Source organism: Bombina bombina, chromosome 11, assembly GCF_027579735.1.
Source record: "Bombina bombina isolate aBomBom1 chromosome 11, aBomBom1.pri, whole genome shotgun sequence".
Taxonomy (NCBI): Eukaryota; Metazoa; Chordata; class Amphibia; order Anura; family Bombinatoridae; genus Bombina; species Bombina bombina.
Genome location: NC_069509.1, coordinates 106271233 through 106295875, shown reverse-complemented (window position 1 = coordinate 106295875; position 24643 = coordinate 106271233). Strand labels below are relative to the sequence as shown.

General features: G+C 38.3%; 1 protein-coding gene across 1 annotated transcript in view; it reads right to left on the bottom strand.

Annotated features, from left to right (window-relative positions):
* The window catches only part of ADAP1 (ArfGAP with dual PH domains 1), a 1315539-nt gene that overhangs the window by 1269108 nt on the left and 21788 nt on the right, over nt 1-24643 (bottom strand). The gene's annotated exons all lie outside the window — the stretch shown is intronic.

Here is a 24643-nt window from a genome sequence, read left to right as displayed (position 1 = left end):
CTATATAATAACCCCCGTGCTAGGATAAAAGTTAATGACACAATCTCCCAAACTTTCCCAATATCTAATGGCACCCGACAGGGGTGCCCATTATCTCCCCTGCTGTTTGCCATTACAGTGGAAATACTTGCAATTCAAATTAGAAACGACCCTAATATCACTGGCATCCCGTTTGGCAATATCCGTCAGACCTGTCTTCTTTTTGCAGATGATATTATCTTCACATTACAAGCGCATAAAACCTCTCTCCCTGCCCTCATACAAGTCTTAGAGTTATATAAACAGTTTTCTAATTACTCTATAAATATGGAGAAATCAAGCATCATTCCCATTCATATGAACCCCACAGAACTAGGCTTCCTCCAAAACGACACCCCCTTTGCTGTCACAAGCTCTCTAAGATATTTGGGACTTAATATTCCTACTAACCCTCAGGATTTGTTCCACGAGAACTTTCTAAAGCTTTAAACCGTAGTCTTCCCATTACTAGATTCGTGGCATAAACAGGGCCACCTATCTTGGACAGGCCGAATAAACGCCATAAAAATGATGATTATTCCTAAGTATCTTTATTTATTTCAAGCCCTACCTATCACAATACCAAGACAATTTTTACGCACTCAACAAAGAATGTTAGAATCATTTATCTGGTCCTATAAAAAAACCAAGAGTGTCTCGCCTAACGTTATACATGAGAAAAGACGAAGGAGGTCTTAATATCCCAAATTTGTCATTATATTATAGGGCGGCACACCTTGCTCGAATAGTGGCGTGGAATCATAATTCTTAATTTAAACTCTGGGTACAAATCGAGGCAGCCCTTCTCCAGGAAACCTCGATGCGAGACCTCTGCTGGCTCCCCAAACCTCATAGACCCCCCATGATCAAGCTTAACGAAAGTATTAACACTACTCTTGCCATCTGGGACTCCCTTATCCAGCATCCCAATACCCTTTCTACTCCGATCTCACCCATGACCCCAATATTAGGTAATACACTCTTTTTTCGACGACACCAATTTAAATTTGAGACTGAAACCACGAGCCACAAAAATCTGCCTATATTCCTACTTACAGACTCTTCCTTGGTTAAGGATAGAATCTCTCTAAGAGACTCTCTAGGCTCTCCATTTCACAGCTGGTTTTCCTATCTCCAAATCCGACAGGCTATCCTTGACTGTCCTCAAAGAAATGACTGCCTTCGTATACTTAAACCCTTCGAAAAACTATGCCTTAACCTGGACATACATAAATCCCACTTATCCATTACACATAAACTTCTTAGGACCCCACCTGCAACTAGGCTACCCTCCTTTGCCAATAAATGGGAGACAGAGCTTCAGCTCAGACTTCCAAAAGAGGATTGGTCACGATGTTTCCATATGACACATTCCGCCTCAATATCCTTGGTACTGACTGAACTCAATTATAAAATCATCTCCCGATAGTATCTTACCCCCCAGAGACTGTTTGAAATATTCCCAGGGGCCAATCAGTTCTGTTGGCGACAGTGTGGGGAGGTTGGCACTTTAGCCCATATTTGGTGGTCATGTGATAAACTGTCGAATTTTTGGGCCCAAATAGAACAATGTATTAACACTACCTTGAGTACTCAATTTACTCTCACTGCCCCAATGATTTTATTAAACTTAGTCCCAGATATACAATGCGTCTATCGCAAAAAATTACTACAGCTGATGCTCACATGTGCCAAACGACTCATTCCTAGGTTGTGGAAGCAACAACACCCCCCCCCCCCACTTTCCAACAACGGGAAACGGAGCTAACTTATCTTACTTGTCATTTTTCTTTGGGAACAAAGAACACCATAATGTGTAGCAGAGGTTTCTGTTGTGCCACATCACTGACCATTTACATCCGCACATAAGTCAGTATACTATCTCCTAATCAAGTCGGACATACACAGTGCGAGGGAAAATCTTCTCTTTTCTCTGATTCTCCCTTCCGTTCTCTTCTTCTTTTTTTTTCTCTCTCCTTTTCTCCCCTTAAAACAGGTCCCTTATCACTATCTTTACTTCCTTCATTAACTCAAATGCTGAATTACTCTCAGGTTTATACAGAATATATAGTATGTTAATACTTACCATATTTTGCACCGTATAATAACTGTCTGATTGAGTTATGTATATTTTCAGAAAATTATTAATAAAAACTATTTGAAACAAAAAAAAAAAACCTAAATGGGCTTTGGAGCCCTATGATTTATTATTGATGTGGTCTGTGTTTTTATGGAATCCTATCAATTATTTTAGAACATTTTATTCTGTCTTGTTAGTAGTCTTGTTTATACTGTGTTCTGGTTCTGGATATTTTAATATTTATCATACACATTAGCTGTCATATATTATTATATTTTAATGAATTTATGTTTTTAAAAATATATATTTTTAACAATAGCGGACTGAAATAGAATTTTCTTAACCACCACATTTTTGGTAAGGGATACTATTACCTGTTAAAAACTTTTTAAGGGAATATTGTTTCTATCTATGTGTGTATAGATATGTATATAGATAATCCATTTTAAGGAGAGTGCAATATGATTTATTATTTTTATTATTAAATATTTATATTTTTTCTACATAATCATGATGTCCCTAATGGAGGGGTTTTCTACGTTAAAATATGTTTCTTCTGTTAAGTGTGATCAGTCCACGGGTCATCATTACTTCTGGGATATTAACTGCTCCCCTACAGGAAGTGCAAGAGGATTCACCCAGCAGAGCTGCTATATAGCTCCTCCCCTCTACGTCACCTCCAGTCATTCTCTTGCACCCAACGACTAGATAGGATGTGTGAGAGGACTATGGTGATATATTTAGTTTTTATATCTTCAATCAAAAGTTTGTTATTTTATAATAGCACCGGAGTGTGTTATTCCTTCTCTAGTAGAATTTGAAGAAGAATCTACCTGAGTTTTTTCTATGATTTTAGCCGGAGTAGTTAAGATCATATTGCTGTTTCTCGGCCATCTGAGGAGAGGTAAACTTCAGATCAGGGGACAGCAGGCAGATTAATCTGCAAAGAGGTATGTAGCAGTTTATTATTTTCTGACATGGAATTGATGAGAAAATCCTGCCATACCGTTATAATGTAAACTCAGCCTTGAATGCAGTAGATGTAACTGATATCAGGCTGTCATGTATGTATATTTTACACTTCAGTTTTCTGGGGAATGGTACTTCTCTGGTTTTTAGACTGTATACATAGACTTAACCTAATTTGCAGGGACTTGCAATAGGTTTTAAATGACAATTAATTATTGAGGTAAAACGCTTTTTTGCTGGCATGTAAAAACGTTTTTTTCTCTGAGGTACTGGGTGAAAAAATGTTTTGGGCACTATTTTTCCACTTGGCAATAGTTTTGATTTAAATTAGAGCAGTTCACTGATCCCTCTCACTGTTATGTGTGTGGGGGAGGGGCCATTTTTGGCGCTTTTACTATGCATCAAAAAAACTCAGTCAGAGGTTCATTTTCTTCCTGCATGATCCGGTTCATCTCTACAGAGTTCAGGGATCTCCAAAGCCTTTTTTGAGGGAAGTAATCATTACAGCAGAGCTGTGCTGATTGTATTGACTGTGATAAAAAAATGTTTATTTGTGTATTTTTTTTCTGCTGTCTGGGTTAGTTATCATTGCTGAGGGGAACAATCCTTTGCTAAAACTGTATATTCTGACAAAGATTGATGCTATAACTTAATTATTTTAACTGTTATAATTTTTTTCTGTGCTTCTTAAAGGCACAGTTCGTTTTTCATATTATTTGTAAATTACTTTGTAAAGTATTTCCAAGTTGCTGTTTATTTGCTAGTGTGTTAAACATGTCTGATTCAGAGGAATATCTCTGTGCTATATGTGTTAATGCCAAAGTGGAGCCCAATAGAAATTTATGTACTAAATGTATTGATGCTACTTTAAAAAACAGTCAATCTGTACAAATTGAACATATTTCACCAAACAACGAGGGGAGAGTTATGCCGACTAACTCGCCTCACGTGTCAGTACCTGCATCTCCCGCTCAGGAGGTGCGTGATATTGTAGCGCCGAGTACATCTGGGCGGCCATTACAAATCACATTACAAGATATGGCTACTGTTATGACTGAAGTTTTGGCTAAACTACCAGAACTAAGAGGTAAACGTGATCACTCTGGGGTGAGAACAGAGTGCGCTGATAATGCAAGGGCCATGTCTGATACTGCGTCACAGTTTGCAGAACGTGAAGACGGAGAGCTTCATTCTGTGGGTGACGGTTCTGATCCAAATAAACTGGACTCAGACATTTCAAATTTTAAATTTAAGCTTGAGAACCTCCGTGTGTTACTAGGGGAGGTATTAGCGGCTCTGAATGATTGTAACACAGTTGCAATCCCAGAGAAAATGTGTAGGTTGGATAAATATTTTGCGGGTACCGACGAGTACTGACGTTTTTCCTATACCTAAGAGACTTACTGACATTGTTACTAAGGAGTGGGATAGACCCGGTGTGCCTTTCTCACCCCCTCCTATATTCAGAAAGATGTTTCCAATAGACGCCGCCACACGGGACTTATGGCAAATGGTCCCTAAGGTGGAGGGAGCAGTTTCTACTTTAGCTAAGCGTACCACTATCCCAGTGGAGGATAGCTGTGCTTTTTCAGATCCAATGGATAAAAAATTAGAGGGTTACCTTAAGAAAATGTTTGTTCAACAAGGGTTTATATTGCAACCTCTTGCATGTATTGCGCCTGTCACGGCTGCAGCAGCATTTTGGTTTGAGTCTCTGGAAGAGACACTTCAATCATCCACACTAGATGACATCACACACAAACTTAAATTCCTTAAGTTAGCTAATTCATTTATTTCAGATGCCGTAGTACATTTAACTAAACTTGCGGCTAAAAATTCAGGATTCGCCATTCAGGCACGCAGAGCTCTGTGGCTGAAATCCTGGTCAGCTGATGTTACGTCTAAATCTAAATTGCTTAATATTCCTTTCAAAGGGCAGACCTTATTCGGGCCCGGCTTGAAAGAGATTATTGCTGACATTACAGGAGGTAAAGGTCATGCCCTGGGCGTTAGAGATCATATCTCAGGGATACCTTCTGGACTTCAAATCCTCTCCCCCAAGAGGGAGATTTCATCTGTCAAGGTTGTCAACAAACCTAACAAAGAAGGAAGCGTTTCTACGCTGCGTACAAGATCTTTTATTAATGGGAGTGATCCATCCAGTTCCGCGGTTGGAACAAGGACAAGGGTTTTACTCAAATCTGTTTGTAGTTCCCAAGAAAGAGGGAACCTTCAGGCCAATCTTGGATTTAAAGATCCTAAACAAATTCCTAAGAGTTCCATCGTTCAAGATGGAAACTATTCGAACAATTTTGCCCATGATCCAAGAGGGTCAGTACATGACCACAGTGGATTTAAAGGATGCTTACCTTCACATACCGATTCACAGAAGTCATTTCCGGTATCTAAGGTTTGCCTTTTTAGACAGGCATTACCAGTTTGTAGCTCTTCCATTCGGACTGGCTACGGCTCCGAGAATCTTCACAAAGGTTCTGGGCACTCTTCTGGCGGTACTAAGACCGCGAGGAATTTCAGTAGCTCCGTACTTAGACGACATACTGATACAAGCTTCAAGCTTTCAAACTGCCAAATCTCATACAGAGATAGTACTGGCATTTCTAAGGTCGCATGGATGGAAAGTGAACGAAGAGAAAAGTTCTCTCTTTCCACTCACAAGAGTTCCCTTCCTGGGGACTCTGATAGATTCTGTAGAAATGAAGATTTACCTGACAGAGGACAGGTTAACAAAACTTCAAAATGCATGCCGTGTCCTTCATTCCATTCAACACCCGTCAGTAGCTCAATGCATGGAGGTAATCGGACTAATGGTAGCAGCAATGGACATAGTTCCTTTTGCACGCCTACATCTCAGACCACTGCAACTGTGCATGCTAAGTCAGTGGAATGGGGATTACTCAGATTTGTCCCCCACTCTAAATCTGAATCAAGAGACCAGAAATTCTCTTCTATGGTGGCTTTATCGGCCACATCTGTCCAGGGGAATGCCATTCAGCAGGCCAGACTGGTCAATTGTAACAACAGACGCCAGCCTACTAGGTTGGGGCGCTGTCTGGAATTCTCTGAAGGCTCAGGGACTATGGAATCAGGAGGAGAGTCTCCTTCCAATAAACATTCTGGAATTGAGAGCAGTCCTCAATGCTCTTCTGGCTTGGCCCCAGTTAACAACTCGGGGGTTCATCAGGTTCCAGTCGGACAACATCACGACTGTAGCTTATATCAACCATCAGGGAGGGACAAGAAGCTCCCTAGCAATGATGGAAGTATCGAAGATAATTCGCTGGGCAGAGTCTCACTCTTGCCACCTGTCTGCAATCCACATCCCGGGAGTGGAGAACTGGGAGGCGGATTTCTTAAGTCGTCAGACTTTTCATCCGGGGGAGTGGGAACTTCATCCAGAGGTCTTTGCCCAAATACTTCGACGTTGGGGCAAACCAGAGATAGATCTCATGGCGTCTCGACAGAACGCCAAGCTTCCGCGCTACGGGTCCAGATCCAGGGATCCGGGAGCGGTCCTGATAGATGCCTTGACAGCACCATGGACCTTCAGGATGGCTTATGTGTTTCCACCTTTCCCGATGCTTCCTCGATTGATTGCCAGTATGCAGGGATATGTTTCTTGTTGTAGATAAATCCCTTGTACTTCCTGATCAGTGAGCAAGGGCCACTGAAAGAGTCCAGCCTGCCTCTACCAGTGTGATTTTGGTGCTGCAATAATTTCAGGTTGAAGGTGACCTTCATTCAATAAAGCAGAGGCCAGCATCAGACCTTCTTGGCGATTTCTTACAGACTTGCTTTCTACTAGCCAATCAATCACACAGAAAGTGTATACCAAGACAGAAAAGGTACTCCAAGAGGCTAACTACCAACATAAAGGAAGTACAAGGGATTTATCTACAACAAGAAACATATCCCTGCATACTCCAGGAGGCTCACGAAAACCCAAGAGGCACCACATCTGAATACAAGGAGAAGATTCTACCATCTGTATATACCCCCAGTGCGGCATACTTACCTCATCAGATTGAGGTATTATCTGGTAAGGGTATTACATACCATCTATTTACTGATACCAACTGCTTATGAAGATTTACTACGGACTATATATTGTCTAAAGACTCATATGAACACTGTTTCATAATCTATTCATCATTCTTCAAGCATAATTGATTCTAATAATTTATATTTTTTAAATATTCTTTTAATTGCTATTATTTTTCTAATAATCAGCTCTAGTTTTCACTCATATTCCCATACACCACCCATATTTTAAATGGATATATAGGCGCTGTATCTATTCTTGTATACACATATATATATATATATATATATATATATATACAAAATAAACAGGTAGAGTCCAGCACTTATTGAATTGCTTTAACCTGGCTGTGTGCTCGTTACAATGGGCTATCAGCAAAAACCCAAACAGATACAGTCCATATGTAGAAAGTAACAGCACCACTGCATCAATTTTCTTAAAGGTGAATTATTTCTTTATTGGAGATATCACAACAATAAAACAGCGACGTTTCGGACCTACATGGTCCTTAATCATGCATAGTTAAAACACAGTAAAACACACATTTAAAAAGGGTGGTTTGACCAATCAGATTTCAGCTCACATTCTTAATTGAATTAACCCATGCCTATCCAGGCAAGATAATATACATATTACTTTTTCTATTGGTGGCCTCTAGTGGTACCATATTGAATGACACCCTATCAAAATTTATAAAAACAAATACAGATCGTAGTCCCTATTCAGACCATAAGGGTACAATGTATTTAATTTCTTGATCCACCAAACTTCTTTTTGTTTTAGTTTAAGTTCTCTGTTACCCCCTCTTCTGTGTGTGGGGATATGATCGATTACTTGGAAGCGCAGCTGACTAACAGTGTGTCCCATTTGGGTGAAATGTGCAGATACTGGCAGAGACATATCTTTAGATTTAATTGATGCCTTATGCTGACTAAACCTATCCCTGGCGGCTTGGGTGGTCTCTCCGATATAACAGAGGCCACATGGACATTTGAGTAGATAGATTACATAATTGGTTTGACAAGTGTATAGACCATTGATGGTATACTGTTTACGTTTATCATTTTGGGCCAAATATTTACCTCTAATAACTGAATTACACTGTGCACAGTGCAAACAAGGATAACATCCTTTATTGGGAGTAGTCAAATAGTTAATTTCAGATTGTTTAGTTGTCCCCACATCTGCTCTGACTAGATTATCCCTTAGATTTCTCACCCGTCTATAGGATGGCATTGGTGGTAATTTGAAAGACTCAACTTCAGGATTAAATTTTGTTAATAGATGCCAGTGTTTTCTTACTGCTTTAAAAATATGTTGGCTTCGCTGACTATATTCCATAGTGAGCACCAATCTATTTACATCATTTCTGGTTTTAGGTTTGGCTTTACTTTTATCAAGATCCATGATACTTTTATTTATAATCTCCTGAGGATAACCTCTTTTAATAAACTTCTTACCCATAGATTGTAGCCTAGAGGGCAATCTGTCCTGATCACTCACTATCCTTTTAGTGCGTAGTAACTGGCTTCTTGGGATAGAATTGAACACTGTCTCCGGATGGAAACTTTCATACCTCAAAAGAGTGTTTCTGTCTGTAGGTTTAGTAAAGAGATCAGTGTTCAATTTATCATCTTGTATATAAACAGTGGTGTCCAAAAAATTAATCTCATGTGATGAATATGTAAGTGTAAACTTGATGTTTGTCATTGAGGCATTAATTTCATCCACAAACTGTGTCAGAGACTCCAATGAGCCCCCCCATTCAATTCTTGTTGTAAGCTATGGCTAAGGTATATAGACGATATTTTTGGCATATGGGGGGGCTCATTGGAGTCTCTGACACTAAAGAAATAATTCACCTTAGGGTGTCATTCAATATGGTACCACTAGAGGCCACCAATAGAAAAAGTAATATGTATATTATCTTGCCTGGATAGGCATGGGTTAATTCAATTAAGAATGTGAGCTGAAATCTGATTGGTCAAACCACCCTTTTTAAATGTGTGTTTTACTGTGTTTTAACTATGCATGATTAAGGACCATGTAGGTCAGAAACGTCGCTGTTTTATTGTTGTGATATCTCCAATAAAGAAATAATTCACCTTTAAGAAAATTGATGCAGTGGTGCTGTTACTTTCTACATATGGACTATATATATATATATATATATATATATATATATATATATATATATATATATATATATATATATATATATATATATATATGCATTTACTCTGACTTTTTATCCTCTGGAATTGTGACACTTGCTAGTCTTTTCATTAGCTCCACATTTTATCATCATATATATTTTGCTACTGTTTTTAATCATAAGTGCATATAAGTTATATAATTGGGGTATTACCTCTCTCCTTTTCTGGCACTTTTAATGATATATATTTTTTACATTGAATTGATATATGTATGCTAGTTGAATCTCCTGCGCCATCTCACATTATTGGTTGTATATAATATATATATATATATATATATATATATATATATATATACACACACACACATCTATATATATATATATATATATATATATATATATATATATATATATATACACACACACACACACACACATCTATATATATATATATATATATATATATATATATATATATATATATATATATATATATAAAATACATGAAAGACAAGAAATCTATTGGATCCATAGACTAAAAACATTGGTCCCGTGTGGATTCAATTCACAATTTGATGTAATCAATTATTGGGAATGACCCATTTATAATTATAAGCTTGAGTAGAGACCTGGTTTGATACTATATGTTGATATCCTTTATTTAAGTCAGTGTAGAGCAAATTTGAACAATAGGATTTCAAATGGATTTAACATATAAACATATGTCTTTATAATTTAGATATCTATGATAGAAGGAATATTGGATTATGTACTTTGTGCTAGTCTTTAGCATTATAGCTATTGTGTGATACTGGGTTATGTTTTCATGTAATTATGAATAGTATCATGCTTGTATGATATGTCTTCACTAAGTAGACAACTATAAGCAATCAGTTTAGCACTATATATTGCAACTAATCTAAGCACATAGTATATATAGCACAGAGGTGTCAGCTAAAGTATTGATAGCACCTCTGTGCTTTACCATTCCTCCTGTATTAACCATGAGTCTCCATTTTCTGCTAATTAATTATTTTGTTTATCATATTTGTGATCTACAAATGAAAGTATGTTTGTTTATATCATGTTCATTTTCATTTACATTAAGATTGCGAATAGGTTCATTAGTGTTGTACTATATATATAAAATGATAGTGATAGGCATTGCATTTATTAATTAAAATCAATTACAGTGTTTGTTTTTTAATTGTTTAAGGGGCGGAGTATTACCCTTTAAATAGCACACCCTCTGAGAAGGGGGATATGTCTATGATTACGGCCAGGCTGGCCGAAACATGTTAGGCTGTGCTTGCTGAATTGTTTTTTTTTTTTTTTATCAGAGGCTCTGCTGTACAGGGTCTTTTATTGTGATATGACCTGCTGAGAATAAAGATTTGGATTTTTTACCTTATGACGACGCCTGGATATCATTTCATCTTTATTTCAATATTATTCGGAGTTTGGGGAGCTCCATTTTTCTTTTCCGGAGCGTCCGGTGACGTCATTTTCCAAGGACGGAGAGAGGGGACCTGAATTGCGGTGCACCCGGAAGTCATGTGATAGCGTTTGTCGGCATTTCCGCTGCTGTGGAGTGGAGGGCTAGAGATACGTACCTGAAAAGCTAAGCGGTCCGCTAAGAGGAAGGACCGGCGAATTGAATTAAAGAAACAGGACTACTACATCCAGGGTAGACGAATATTGCCCCGAAGAGTGAGTAGATGGTCAAATCTGTTTACATTATTCACGCTTCCTGTATGTTGCTGCCTCCATGTTGCCTGCTATTTATCGCTTGTGAGCTATCTCATTTTTGACTGTGCACCTTACATAATCAGTTTGATTGTTTTACCCCCCATCTGGCTGCGGGCTGTTTGAAGCCTTATAGGAAAGCTGATTTCAGCACTTGGGAACTGTTTTTTCTGCTTTTTGATTACCCCATTTCGCGAGTGCTGTTGTTTGTTTTTTCTTGCTTTCCCTGGAATAAATGATATATATATTCTAATGAACACTATGACGTCATTAATAACAGCAGAGAACTCTGACTTTAATACGAGCAATGCCACTGAAACCTTTTTTTCACTATCTAAAGTGGATGATTTAGATCTACAGGGCCTTGAACTGGAGGATTTATTCGGTTTAGATGGGCCAGATGTACAACTTAGTGAACTCTTTTCACAAATGGAACGATTAAGGTTAAAAGAACAAAGACTTAAACTTGATACCTGGACTCTGAACAAATATTTGTTGCTTAGAATGATCCCAAGAGGTTTGCGTGTTTATAAATTTCCAACCTTTGAAACCTCAGACGAAACCTTCATTCAGGAGTGGAATGAGGTTTTGACTGAATGCTCACTACGTTTAATGCAATTACTTGTCAATTATAAAACTGTACAATTGGTAGTTGTAAGACAGGCAATAGAAGGTTTACAACAGGAGCTAAACAAATTTAGAGAGATAGATGGGTATGGGGTTTTGGATAAAACCTTACAAAACATTATTGAGACAAATAAAACTGAGATTATTCATGTTAAACACACTAAATATATTAGGGATAAAAATGACTATCAGAACAAGCAGGTTTTTATATGGAAAAGGAAGAACAGAAAAAGAAAGTCAAAGAATTCTAACAAACATAACCAGCAGGTGTTAGATACTTTGAATGAAAATGCTCAAACTAAAACCAGTAAAAGGAAATTTAGATCTAAGGGCAAACATAGAGTAACTTTTTCTGACACAGAGCCAGAATCCACAGATGAAGATGGCTCATTATCAGCCTTCTCAAGCTCTTATGAAGAGAGTGGGGATTCAGACACAGGTATTACTGAAGCCATAAGTAATATGGCATCATCTGTAGCAGTTGATCAGGGTACTGCCTGTGGAAACACTACTAATAATGGGGATCTGGTGGTAAGATCTAAAACACAGGTAGATAAATCCAAGAATCCTATTAAGCCAATTTTGACAAATAAACAGCCACTAAATGTTGAGCAACATAGGGTTAAGGAGCAGGTTTTTCAGGTAGACACGATACAAACCAAAGGGGGAGGAGGGCAGAAAAAGCCCCAACCTCAGAGAGGGAGAGACAAATATTTGCTCAGGAAGACAACGATTCCAAAACAATAAAACAAATGGATGTGATTAATATTTCTTCACATACTTTGAGTGATTTGGAAACAAAGGTGCTTAAACTTGGTTTAAATTTCAGTCCAACTAGGAATTTTGATCTCTTCCAGACCATCCTTGATGTAAATAAGTTTGTAAGACAGCTTACACTTAAAAAACACTATTCAGAATCAGTTGATTCTGTTACAGATATGAGAACCAGGGATGGTCTGGAGGAGATACATCTCCTAAACTTTGAGGACACACGTAGTATGTTAACTCTAAGGACACTAGACAGCACTGACACACTTGATACTCCATATGAACATGCAAAAGGACAGCTTACTAACACTAAATCTAACTTTTATCCCATTCAAACAAGGGGTAAACAGTTGGAATTGTTCCATAAGCGTGTATTGGAGGACCTTACTGTACTCTCAGAGAATAATACCCATATTGGATCTAATCTCAATTTTAAAGAAAGGGAGGCTCTTAGGTCATTGCAGTCAAACAGTTCACTGGTCATAAAAAATTCTGACAAAGGTGGCAGCGTCGTTGTTATGGACAGAAGTTCATATGTATTGGAAGCACAACGACAACTGGGTGACTGCAATGTCTATGTGGAACTTTCCTTCAATCCCACTGCTAGGTTCCAGAGGGAGCTTATGTCATTGGTGGATGATGGTGTGGAAATAGGCATTTTAGACAGAAAAACAGCTACCATACTGAATGTAAAGGATCCTGTTTTGCCTATTTTCCACCATCTTCCAAAAATGCATAAAGGCCTGGAAAATGTGAAAGGTCGCCCGATTGTGGCGGGGATAGGCTCTCTATTGGAGCCTATGTCAGAGTGGCTTGACACTTACTTACAGCCCCTTGTTAGGAAGTTACCCAGCTACATCAGAGACACAACACATGTTTTGAGGCTTATGGAAACGGTAGAACATTTGCCTAATCAAAAATGGTTGACTGTAGATGTGGTCTCTTTGTATTCAGCAATTCCTCATAACAAGGGGCTGGAAGCTATTAAATTTTTCCTAGATACTGAAACCGATCTAAGCGAGGTTCATAGGGGCTTTATTCTGAGAGTGACAGAATTCCTTTTAAGCCACAATTATTTTATGTTTGAGGGGGTTTTCTTTCTACAGAGGCGTGGAACAGCCATGGGGGCCAAATTTGCGCCCTCATACGCCAACCTATTTATGGGTTGGTGGGAGCTGTTCCACGTCTTTGCGGATGATAACCCTTTCATAAGTAATATATCTTTTTATAGGAGGTTCATAGACGATCTCTTGTTCATTTGGCAAGGAGATGAAAATTCTATAAACAATTTTGTGCGAACCCTCAATACAAATGATATGGGCATTGAATTTACACATAATTGTCATGCATCTGAGATCGTCTTTTTGGATCTCCTGTTAAGGTTTGATGGCTTAACTGGAAAGGTCAGTACTACATTACATCGTAAACCAATTGCAGGCAACTGTCTCCTGCATGCACACAGTAACCACCCTCCACATGTGTACAAAGGTATAGTCAAAGGGCAGTTCCTGAGGGCACGAAGAAATTGTAGCCTAGACCAAGATTTTGAAAAAGAATCTAAAGATCTAGTGTCACGTTTTGTGGAGAGAGGATATAATAGGAATATGGTTGATAAGGTGTCCAAGGAAGTTGCTACTCTGGATAGGGGGCAAATGCTTGGTGGGACCAAGTGGAGACCTGAACGTAAGGGTCTAAAATTTATCACCAAATATTCGAATCAATTCTCTGAAGTTTGCAACATTGTCAAAAAAACATAATTTATGTAAGAACTTACCTGATAAATTCATTTCTTTCATATTAACAAGAGTCCATGAGCTAGTGACGTATGGGATATACATTCCTACCAGGAGGGGCAAAGTTTCCCAAACCTTAAAATGCCTATAAATACACCCCTCACCACACCCACAAATCAGTTTAACGAATAGCCAAGAAGTGGGGTGATAAGAAAAAAGTGCGAAGCATATAAAATAAGGAATTGGAATAATTGTGCTTTATACAAAAAATCATAACCACCACAAAAAAGGGTGGGCCTCATGGACTCTTGTTAATATGAAAGAAATGAATTTATCAGGTAAGTTCTTACATAAATTATGTTTTCTTTCATGTAATTAACAAGAGTCCATGAGCTAGTGACGTATGGGATAATGAATACCCAAGATGTGGATCTTTCCACACAAGAGTCACTAGAGAGGGAGGGATAAAATAAAGACAGCCAATTCCTGCTGAAAATAATCCACACCCAAAATAAAGTTTAATGAAAAACATAAGCAGAAGATTCAAACCGAAACCACTGCCTGAAGTACCTTTCTACCAAAAACTGCTTCAGAAGAAGAGAATACATCAAAATGGTAGAATTTAGTAAAAGTATGCAAAGAGGACCAAGTCGCTGCTTTGCAAATCTGATCAACTGAAGCTTCATTCCTAAACGCCCAGGAAGTAGAAACTGACCTAGTAGAATGAGCTGTAATCCTCTGAGGCGGAGTCTTACCCGAATTAACATAGGCAAGATGAATTAAAGATTTCAACCAGGATGCCAAAGAAATGGCAGAAGCTTTCTGGCCTTTTCTAGAACCAGAAAAGATGACAAATAGACTAGAAGTCTTTCGGAAAGATTTAGTAGCTTCAACATAATATTTCAAAGCTCTAACAACATCCAAAGAATGTAACGATTTCTCCTTAGAATTCTTAGGATTAGGACATAATGAAGGAACCACGATTTCTCTACTAATGTTGTTGGAATTCACAACCTTAGGTAAAAATTCAAAAGAAGTTCGCAACACCGCCTTATCCTGATGAAAAATCAGAAAAGGAGACTCACAAGAAAGAGCAGATAATTCAGAAACTCTTCTGGCAGAAGAGATGGCCAAAAGGAACAAAACTTTCCAAGAAAGCAATTTAATGTCCAATGAATGCATAGGTTCAAACGGAGGAGCTTGAAGAGCTCCCAGAACCAAATTCAAACTCCATGGAGGAGAAATTGACTTAATGACAGGTTTTATACGAACCAAAGCTTGTACAAAACAATGAATATCAGGAAGAATAGCAATCTTTCTGTGAAAAAGAACAGAAAGAGCAGAGATTTGTCCTTTCAAGGAACTTGCGGACAAACCCTTATCTAAACCATCCTGAAGAAATTGTAATATTCTCGGAATTCTAAAAGAATACCAAGAAAAATGATGAGTAAGACACCAAGAAATATAAGTCTTCCAGACTCTATAATATATCTCTCTAGATACAGATTTACGAGCCTGTAACATAGTATCAATCACAGAGTCAGAGAAACCTCTTTGACTAAGAATCAAGCGTTCAATCTCCATACCTTTAAGTTTAAGTATTTCAGATCCGGATGGAAAAAAGGACCTTGCGACAGAAGGTCTGGTCTTAACGGAAGAGTCCATGGTTGGCAAGATGCCATCCGGACAAGATCCGCATACCAAAACCTGTGAGGCCATGCCGGAGCTATTAGCAGAACAAACGAGCATTCCCTCAGAATCTTGGAGATTACTCTTGGAAGAAGAACTAGAGGCGGAAAGATATAGGCAGGATGATACTTCCAAGGAAGTGATAATGCATCCACTGCCTCCGCCTGAGGATCCCGGGATCTGGACAGATACCTGGGAAGTTTCTTGTTTAGATGAGAGGCCATCAGATCTATCTCTGGAAGCCCCCACATTTGAACAATCTGAAGAAATACCTCTGGGTGAAGAGACCATTCGCCCGGATGCAACGTTTGGCGACTGAGATAATCCGCTTCCCAATTGTCTACACCTGGGATATGAACCGCAGAGATTAGACAGGAGCTGGATTCCGCCCAAACCAAAATTCGAGATACTTCTTTCATAGCCAGAGGACTGTGAGTCCCTCCTTGATGATTGATGTATGCCACAGTTGTGACATTGTCTGTCTGAAAACAAATGAACGATTCTCTCTTCAGAAGAGGCCAAAACTGAAGAGCTCTGAAAATTGCACGGAGTTCCAAAATATTGATCGGTAATCTCACCTCCTGAGATTCCCAAACTCCCTGTGCCGTCAGAGATCCCCACACAGCTCCCCAACCTGTGAGACTTGCATCTGTTGAAATTACAGTCCAGGTCGGAAGAACAAAAGAAGCCCCCTGAATTAAACGATGGTGATCTGTCCACCACGTTAGAGAGTGTCGAACAATCGGTTTTAAAGATATTAATTGAGATATCTTCGTGTAATCCCTGCACCATTGGTTCAGCATACAGAGCTGAAGAGGTCGCATGTGAAAACGAGCAAAGGGGATCGCGTCCGATGCAGCAGTCATAAGACCTAGAATTTCCATGCATAAGGCTACCGAAGGGAATGATTGTGACTGAAGGTTTCGACAAGCTGTAATCAATTTTAGACGTCTCTTGTCTGTTAAAGACAGAGTCATGGACACTGAATCTATCTGGAAACCCAGAAAGGTTACCCTTGTTTGAGGAATCAAAAAACTTTTTGGTAAATTGATCCTCCAACCATGATCTTGAAGAAACAACACAAGTCGATTCGTATGAGACTCTGCTAAATGTAAAGACTGAGCAAGTACCAAGATATCGTCCAAATAAGGAAATACCACAATACCCTGTTCTCTGATTACAGACAGAAGGGCACCGAGAATCTTTGTGAAAATTCTTGGAGCTGTAGCAAGGCCAAACGGTAGAGCCACAAATTGGTAATGCTTGTCTAGAAAAGAGAATCTCAGGAACTGAAAATGATCTGGATGAATCGGAATATGCAGATATGCATCCTGTAAACCTATTGTGGACATATAATTCCCTTGCTGAACAAAAGGCAATATAGTCCTTACAGTTACCATCTTGAACGTTGGTATCCTTACATAACGATTCAATAATTTTAGATCCAGAACTGGTCTGAAGGAATTCTCCTTCTTTGGTACAATGAAGAGATTTGAATAAAACCCCATCCCCTGTTCCGGAACTGGAACTGGCATAATTACTCCAGCCAACTCTAGATCTGAAACACAATTCAGAAATGCTTGAGCTTTCACTGGATTTACTGGGACACGGGAAAGAAAAAATCTCTTTGCAGGAGGTCTCATCTTGAAACCAATTCTGTACCCTTCTGAAACAATGCTCTGAATCCAAAGATTATGAACAGAACTGATCCAAATTTCTTTGAAAAAACGTAACCTGCCCCCTACCAGCTGAACTGGAATGAGGGCCGTACCTTCATGTGAACTTAGAAGCAGGCTTTGCCTTTCTAGCAGGCTTGGATTTATTCCAGACTAGAGATGGTTTCCAAACTGAAACTGCTCCTGAGGACGAAGGATCAGGCTTTTGTTCTTTGTTGAAACGAAAGGAACGAAAACGATTGTTAGCCCTGTTTTTACCTTTAGATTTTTTATCCTGTGGTAAAAAAGTTCCTTTCCCACCAGTAACAGTTGAAATAATAGAATCCAACTGAGAACCAAATAATTTGTTTCCCTGGAAAGAAATGGAAAGTAGAGTTGATTTAGAAGCCATATCAGCATTCCAAGTCTTAAGCCATAAAGCTCTTCTGGCTAAGATAGCTAGAGACATAAACCTAACATCAACTCTAATAATATCAAAAATGGCATCACAGATAAAATTATTAGCATGCTGAAGAAGAATAATAATATCATGAGAATCACGATTTGCTACTTGTTGCGCTAGGGTTTCCAACCAAAAAGTTGAAGCTGCAGCAACATCAGCCAATGATATAGCAGGTCTAAGAAGATTACCTGAACACAGATAAGCTTTTCTTAGAAAGGATTCAATTTTTCTATCTAAAGGATCCTTAAACGAGGTACCATCTGACGTAGGAATGGTAGTACGTTTAGCAAGGGTAGAAATAGCCCCATCAACTTTAGGGATTTTGTCCCAAAATTCTAACCTGTCAGGCGGAACAGGATATAATTGCTTAAAACGTTTAGAAGGAGTAAATGAATTACCCAATTTATCCCATTCTTTGGAAATCACTGCAGAAAAAGCATTAGGAACAGGAAAAACTTCTGGAATAACCGCAGGAGCTTTAAAAACCTTATCCAAACGTATAGAATTAGTATCAAGAGGACTAGAATCCTCTATTTCTAAAGCAATTAGTACTTCTTTAAGTAAAGAGCGAATAAATTCCATCTTAAATAAATATGAAGATTTATCAGCATCAATCTCTGAGATAGAATCCTCTGAACCAGAAGAGTCCAAAGAATCAGAATGATGGTGTTCATTTAAAAATTCATCTGTAGAGAGAGAAGATTTAAAAGACTTTTTACGTTTACTAGAAGGAGAAATAACAGACAAAGCCTTCTTTATGGATTCAGAAACAAAATCTCTTATGTTATCAGGAACATTCTGCACCTTAGATGTTGAGGGAACTGCAACAGGCAATGGTACATTACTAAAGGAAATATTATCTGCTTTAACAAGTTTGTCATGACAATTATTACAAACAACAGCTGGAGGAATAGCTACCAAAAATTTACAGCAGATACACTTAGCTTTGGTAGATCCAGCAGGCAGTGATTTTCCTGTAGTATCTTCTGGCTCAGATGCAACGTGAGACATCTTGCAATATGTAAGAGAAAAAACAACATATAAAGCAAAATAGATCAAATTCCTTATAAGACAGTTTCAGGAATGGGAAAGAATGCCAAATATCAAGCTTCTAGCAACCAGAAGCAAATGAAAAATGAGACTGAAATAATGTGGAGACAAAAGCGACGCCCATATTTTTTAGCGCCAAATAAGACGCCCACATTATTTGGCGCCTAAATGCTTTTGGCGCCAAAAATGACGCCACATCCGGAACGCCGACATTTTTGGCGCAAAATAACGTCAAAAAAATGACGTAACTTCCGGCGACACGTATGACGCCGGAAACGGAAAAGAATTTTTGCACCAAAAAAGTCCGCGCCAAGAATGACGCAATAAAATGAAGCATTTTCAGCCCCCGCGAGCCTAACAGCCCACAGGGAAAAAAGTCAAATTTTTGAGGTAACAAAAATATGATAATTCAATGCATAATCCCAAATATGAAACTGACTGTCTGAAAATAAGGAAAGTTGAACATTCTGAGTCAAGGCAAATAAATGTTTGAATACATATATTTAGAACTTTATAAATAAAGTGCCCAACCATAGCTTAGAGTGTCACAGAAAATAAGACTTACTTACCCCAGGACACTCATCTACATGTTTGTAGAAAGCCAAACCAGTACTGAAACGAGAATCAGTAGAGGTAATGGTAAATATAAGAGCATATCGTCGATCTGAAAAGGGAGGTAAGAGATGAATCTCTACGACCGATAACAGAGAACCTTATGAAATAGACCCCGTAGAAGGAGATCACTGCATTCAATAGGCAATACTCTCTTCACATCCCTCTGACATTCACTGCACGCTGAGAGGAAAACCGGGCTCCAACTTGCTGCGGAGCGCATATCAACGTAGAATCTAGCACAAACTTACTTCACCACCTCCCTTGGAGGCAAAGTTTGTAAAACTGATTTGTGGGTGTGGTGAGGGGTGTATTTATAGGCATTTTAAGGTTTGGGAAACTTTGCCCCTCCTGGTAGGAATGTATATCCCATACGTCACTAGCTCATGGACTCTTGTTAATTACATGAAAGAAATATATGCCCATTTTATATGGGGATGATACCTTGAAGCATATAGTTGACAAAGGTTGTGAATTTATATATTCTAAAAACTTGACAATTGGTAACATGCTCTCACCTAGCATGCTCCCAGACCAAGGTCCACGGAGTTCATGGTTAAATACTATGGGGACTTACAAATGTGGTAAGTCTCTTTGTAAACCATGTAAATACTTAAAGCAAGGGAATGGCTTTGAATCGTATGTAACTAACGAATCATTCACCACTAGGGGATGTGTAAAATGTTCTTCAACATTTGTAATCTATTTGGTTGAATGTACTCAACATAGATTGCAGTATGTTGGGTTAACTACCCGGGACATACGCACTAGGATTAAGGAGCATTTGGGATATATCTCAAATGATATCCATTGTTCGGCACTCTCCAGACACTTTATTGAAGTACACGGGAAAAATGTTGATATGTTTAAATGGAACGCAATTGAAGCGATTTGCAAGCCACGAAGAGGGGGCAGCAAACAAAAAATACTTGAAAGACAAGAAATCTATTGGATCCATAGACTAAAAACATTGGTCCCGTGTGGATTCAATTCACAATTTGATGTAATCAATTATTGGGAATGACCCATTTATAATTATAAGCTTGAGTAGAGACCTGGTTTGATACTATATGTTGATATCCTTTATTTAAGTCAGTGTAGAGCAAATTTGAACAATAGGATTTCAAATGGATTTAACATATAAACATATGTCTTTATAATTTAGATATCTATGATAGAAGGAATATTGGATTATGTACTTTGTGCTAGTCTTTAGCATTATAGCTATTGTGTGATACTGGGTTATGTTTTCATGTAATTATGAATAGTATCATGCTTGTATGATATGTCTTCACTAAGTAGACAACTATAAGCAATCAGTTTAGCACTATATATTGCAACTAATCTAAGCACATAGTATATATAGCACAGAGGTGTCAGCTAAAGTATTGATAGCACCTCTGTGCTTTACCATTCCTCCTGTATTAACCATGAGTCTCCATTTTCTGCTAATTAATTATTTTGTTTATCATATTTGTGATCTACAAATGAAAGTATGTTTGTTTATATCATGTTCATTTTCATTTACATTAAGATTGCGAATAGGTTCATTAGTGTTGTACTATATATATAAAATGATAGTGATAGGCATTGCATTTATTAATTAAAATCAATTACAGTGTTTGTTTTTTAATTGTTTAAGGGGCGGAGTATTACCCTTTAAATAGCACACCCTCTGAGAAGGGGGATATGTCTATGATTACGGCCAGGCTGGCCGAAACATGTTAGGCTGTGCTTGCTGAATTGTTTTTTTTTTTTTATCAGAGGCTCTGCTGTACAGGGTCTTTTATTGTGATATGACCTGCTGAGAATAAAGATTTGGATTTTTTACCTTATGACGACGCCTGGATATCATTTCATCTTTATTTCAATATATATATATATATCTCAATTAAGATGATCCTTATGGAAGACACCGGATGCAACTTTTTGAGACAGTGACGGGCCACCGGCTGATCAGAGTGTCCTGTGTCCAGGGCTTGTCTAATGGCCAAAAACGGTGATTGGCCATTCTTTTTCTTATAGTTCCCTGTGATATATCTTCTTTTTTGCCCATGTTCTTCATTCTATGTGGGCAAAACACAGAACGTATACAAGCGTTTCAAATAACCGCAAACGCCTTGTATGTGTTCCACACACGATTAAACATTTGAAGAGAGTGTTTGAGTTAACTCTTGGTTTTGGTGTTTTTCTTCTCACAAGTAGTGAAGTGCTATTATACGCTATGATTGACTAGGAATATTAGGTATATGTGTGAGTTAATAATTTTATTAAAGGGACACTGTACCCAAATTTTTTCTTTCGTGATTCAGATTGAGCATGACATTTTAAGCATCTTTCTAATTTACTCCTTATATCAATTTTTCTTCATTCTCTTGGTATCTTTATTTGAAATGCAAGAATGTAAGTTTAGATGCCGGCCCATTTTTGTTGAACAACCTGGGTTGTCCTTGCTGACTGGTGGATAAATTCATTCACCAATAAAAAAGTTGCTGCCCAGAGTACTGAACCCAAAACAAGCTTAGATGCCTTCTTTTTCAAATAAAGATAGCAAGAGAACGAAGAAAAATTGATAATAGGAGTAAGTTAGAAAGTTGCTTAAAATTGCATGCTCTTTCTGAATTACAAAAGAAAAATTTTGGGTACAGTGTCCCTTTAAGTTTAAAACATTTTCTCTTATTACCGGAAGTGAAGTAACTTCCGGTTTCGGTGCAACGCTTGGCGTGCGTTCCACTGCACTATACAGGAATCTAACGATCTGCCACATGTGGTTTGTATTATTGCATGATTTTGATTGTTTACACTATATAAGTTTGTGATGAGACACTGTTTTTTTATTCTGATGAAGGGGTCTGTGTGAATCCCGAAACGTCAAATTAACACTAGTTTATGACCCACTACAAAGAAGTCCTGAGTGTGCTTTCGTTTATCTTGGTGTATATATATATATATATATATATATATATATACATATATAGGTTTTCATTAAAGCTGAACCAGTGCACAGGTGAAGTAATAAGCTGATCAGTAACACAGTGTTTACTAACTTGCTCTCACCCATCAGCTGATTACTTCTCCTGTGCACTGGTTCAGCTATAATTAAAACCTGCCCTGTTGGGGGTACTTGCGGCCCGCGGTATGTGTTTCTTCGGCGTATCGTATCTAGTGCCTCACCAGCCTCTAACTTCACCGCACGTCACTGATATATATATATATCCATTAAAATTATGGGGAGGCGAAAAGTGAGTTTAAAATCCTCCACTAAATACCAAATATAGAGAAAATAACTCATTGTGTAAACCATTTACATTCTGACATCTAAACAAGTCAGAAGACTTGCTTTAAACCCAGAAACTCTCTGACTACACGGTTTCCAATGCAGCAAAGGAATCTGGGTAAGATATGCAAATGAGGTTCACAATGGTTCACAATTTTCCCCAGAAATGAACTTTACCAAGCAGTGATTCAACCTACTCCCAGCATCAGCTGTTTTGTGGTTATTGCCAAACATGAGTGTGGCAATAACCACGAAACAGCTGTCCTGGGATTGGTCTGAATCACTGTACTAACCCTAGCTAAGCATAAAAGCTGTTTAATGCAGCAGTGCTATGGCGTAAAGGGAAGTCTGTCTTGAAAGAGAGAGAAAGAGAGAGAAAGAGAGAAAGAGAGAGAGAGAGAGAGAGAAAAAGAGAGAAAGAGAGAAAAAGAGAAAAAGAGAGAAAGAGAGAAAAAGAGAAAAAGAGAGAGAGAAAAAGAGAAAAAGAGAGAGAGAGAGAGAGAGAGAGAGAGAAAGAAAAAGAGAAAAAGAGAGAGAGAGAGAGAGAAAAAGGGAGAGAGAGAAAAAGAGAGAGAAAAAGAGAGAAAGAGGGAAAGAAAAAACAGCTTGCAGATTGGTTTGACCAACTCAACTCTTTAACGTTATGCAATCCATTGAGTTTCTGAATTTGAAGATATTTAAGAATGAACATAGCCATTTGGGTACTTCCCTCTACCAGAAACCCACGGACAGGAATTCACTTCTTCATGCGACGAGCAGCCACCCCATCGGGGGCATCTCCAAGGAGGGGCATTGGGGGGTAATGCCCACCCAAATGGAATGCTGTTCCCCCTCAAAAAATATTGATATGATTATATGCTTTCAAAATAATAAATAAAATAATGAATTGTTATGTAATGCTGCATGCTGGGGGCGGAGTTAGCTGTCGAACTGAGGTCGCATCACGCATCTGCAAGGAGCTCTGTGTCTTAACCTCTTATTTGGAATTGGAAGTCAATTAGAGACTTTTTGGACTTGTCTTTAACCCTATTAATTTTACCTAAGTATCGCGAGTTACTAATTTTCTTAAACAATAGACCATGATAAGAATATGATTGCATCATATAAATATAAGTCTATAAATGGCTACCGGCTTCCATCAACGCCGGTAGCCATTTATAGACATATTTATATGATACAATCATATTCTTATAGGTTCACAGTACATAGGTTGTATTAAGTAGCCTGAAATCCATTAGTTATTGCGAAACAGGTATAGCTAAATCTATCTACAAAATTACCAGTACCTGAAAACCTAGTATCCTCACTGCTATTGCAAACAAGGGATTAATTGCATCGGGGGGGGGGGGTTTGGGGTGCATGGCTGTTTAGGGGACATGATTGAGATTTGAGAATGAGTTTAAGGGTTTTGGATCATGGTGATTAAAGGGTAAATTGTTTTTAAGGAGCTATTGCACTGGGGGTCTCAAGTTTAATGACTCTGTTTTAGTGCACTGCATAGGATTCAGACTTCATTATTTTACCTAGTGATTTAGCACATATTCTCCAAATGTTATTAGTGGGGGATAAGCCAGCCAGAAGCTACACTTTCCTGCAGAATATGTAGGTCTGCTCTTATATTGACTCTCATACATGCTTTGTAAATGCGTGGCCCCTCATGAAAAAAAAAAATGCCCCCCATTTCATTCGTTCTATAGCCGACCCTGCACCCCATGTCACTACTTAAAGGGACACTGTA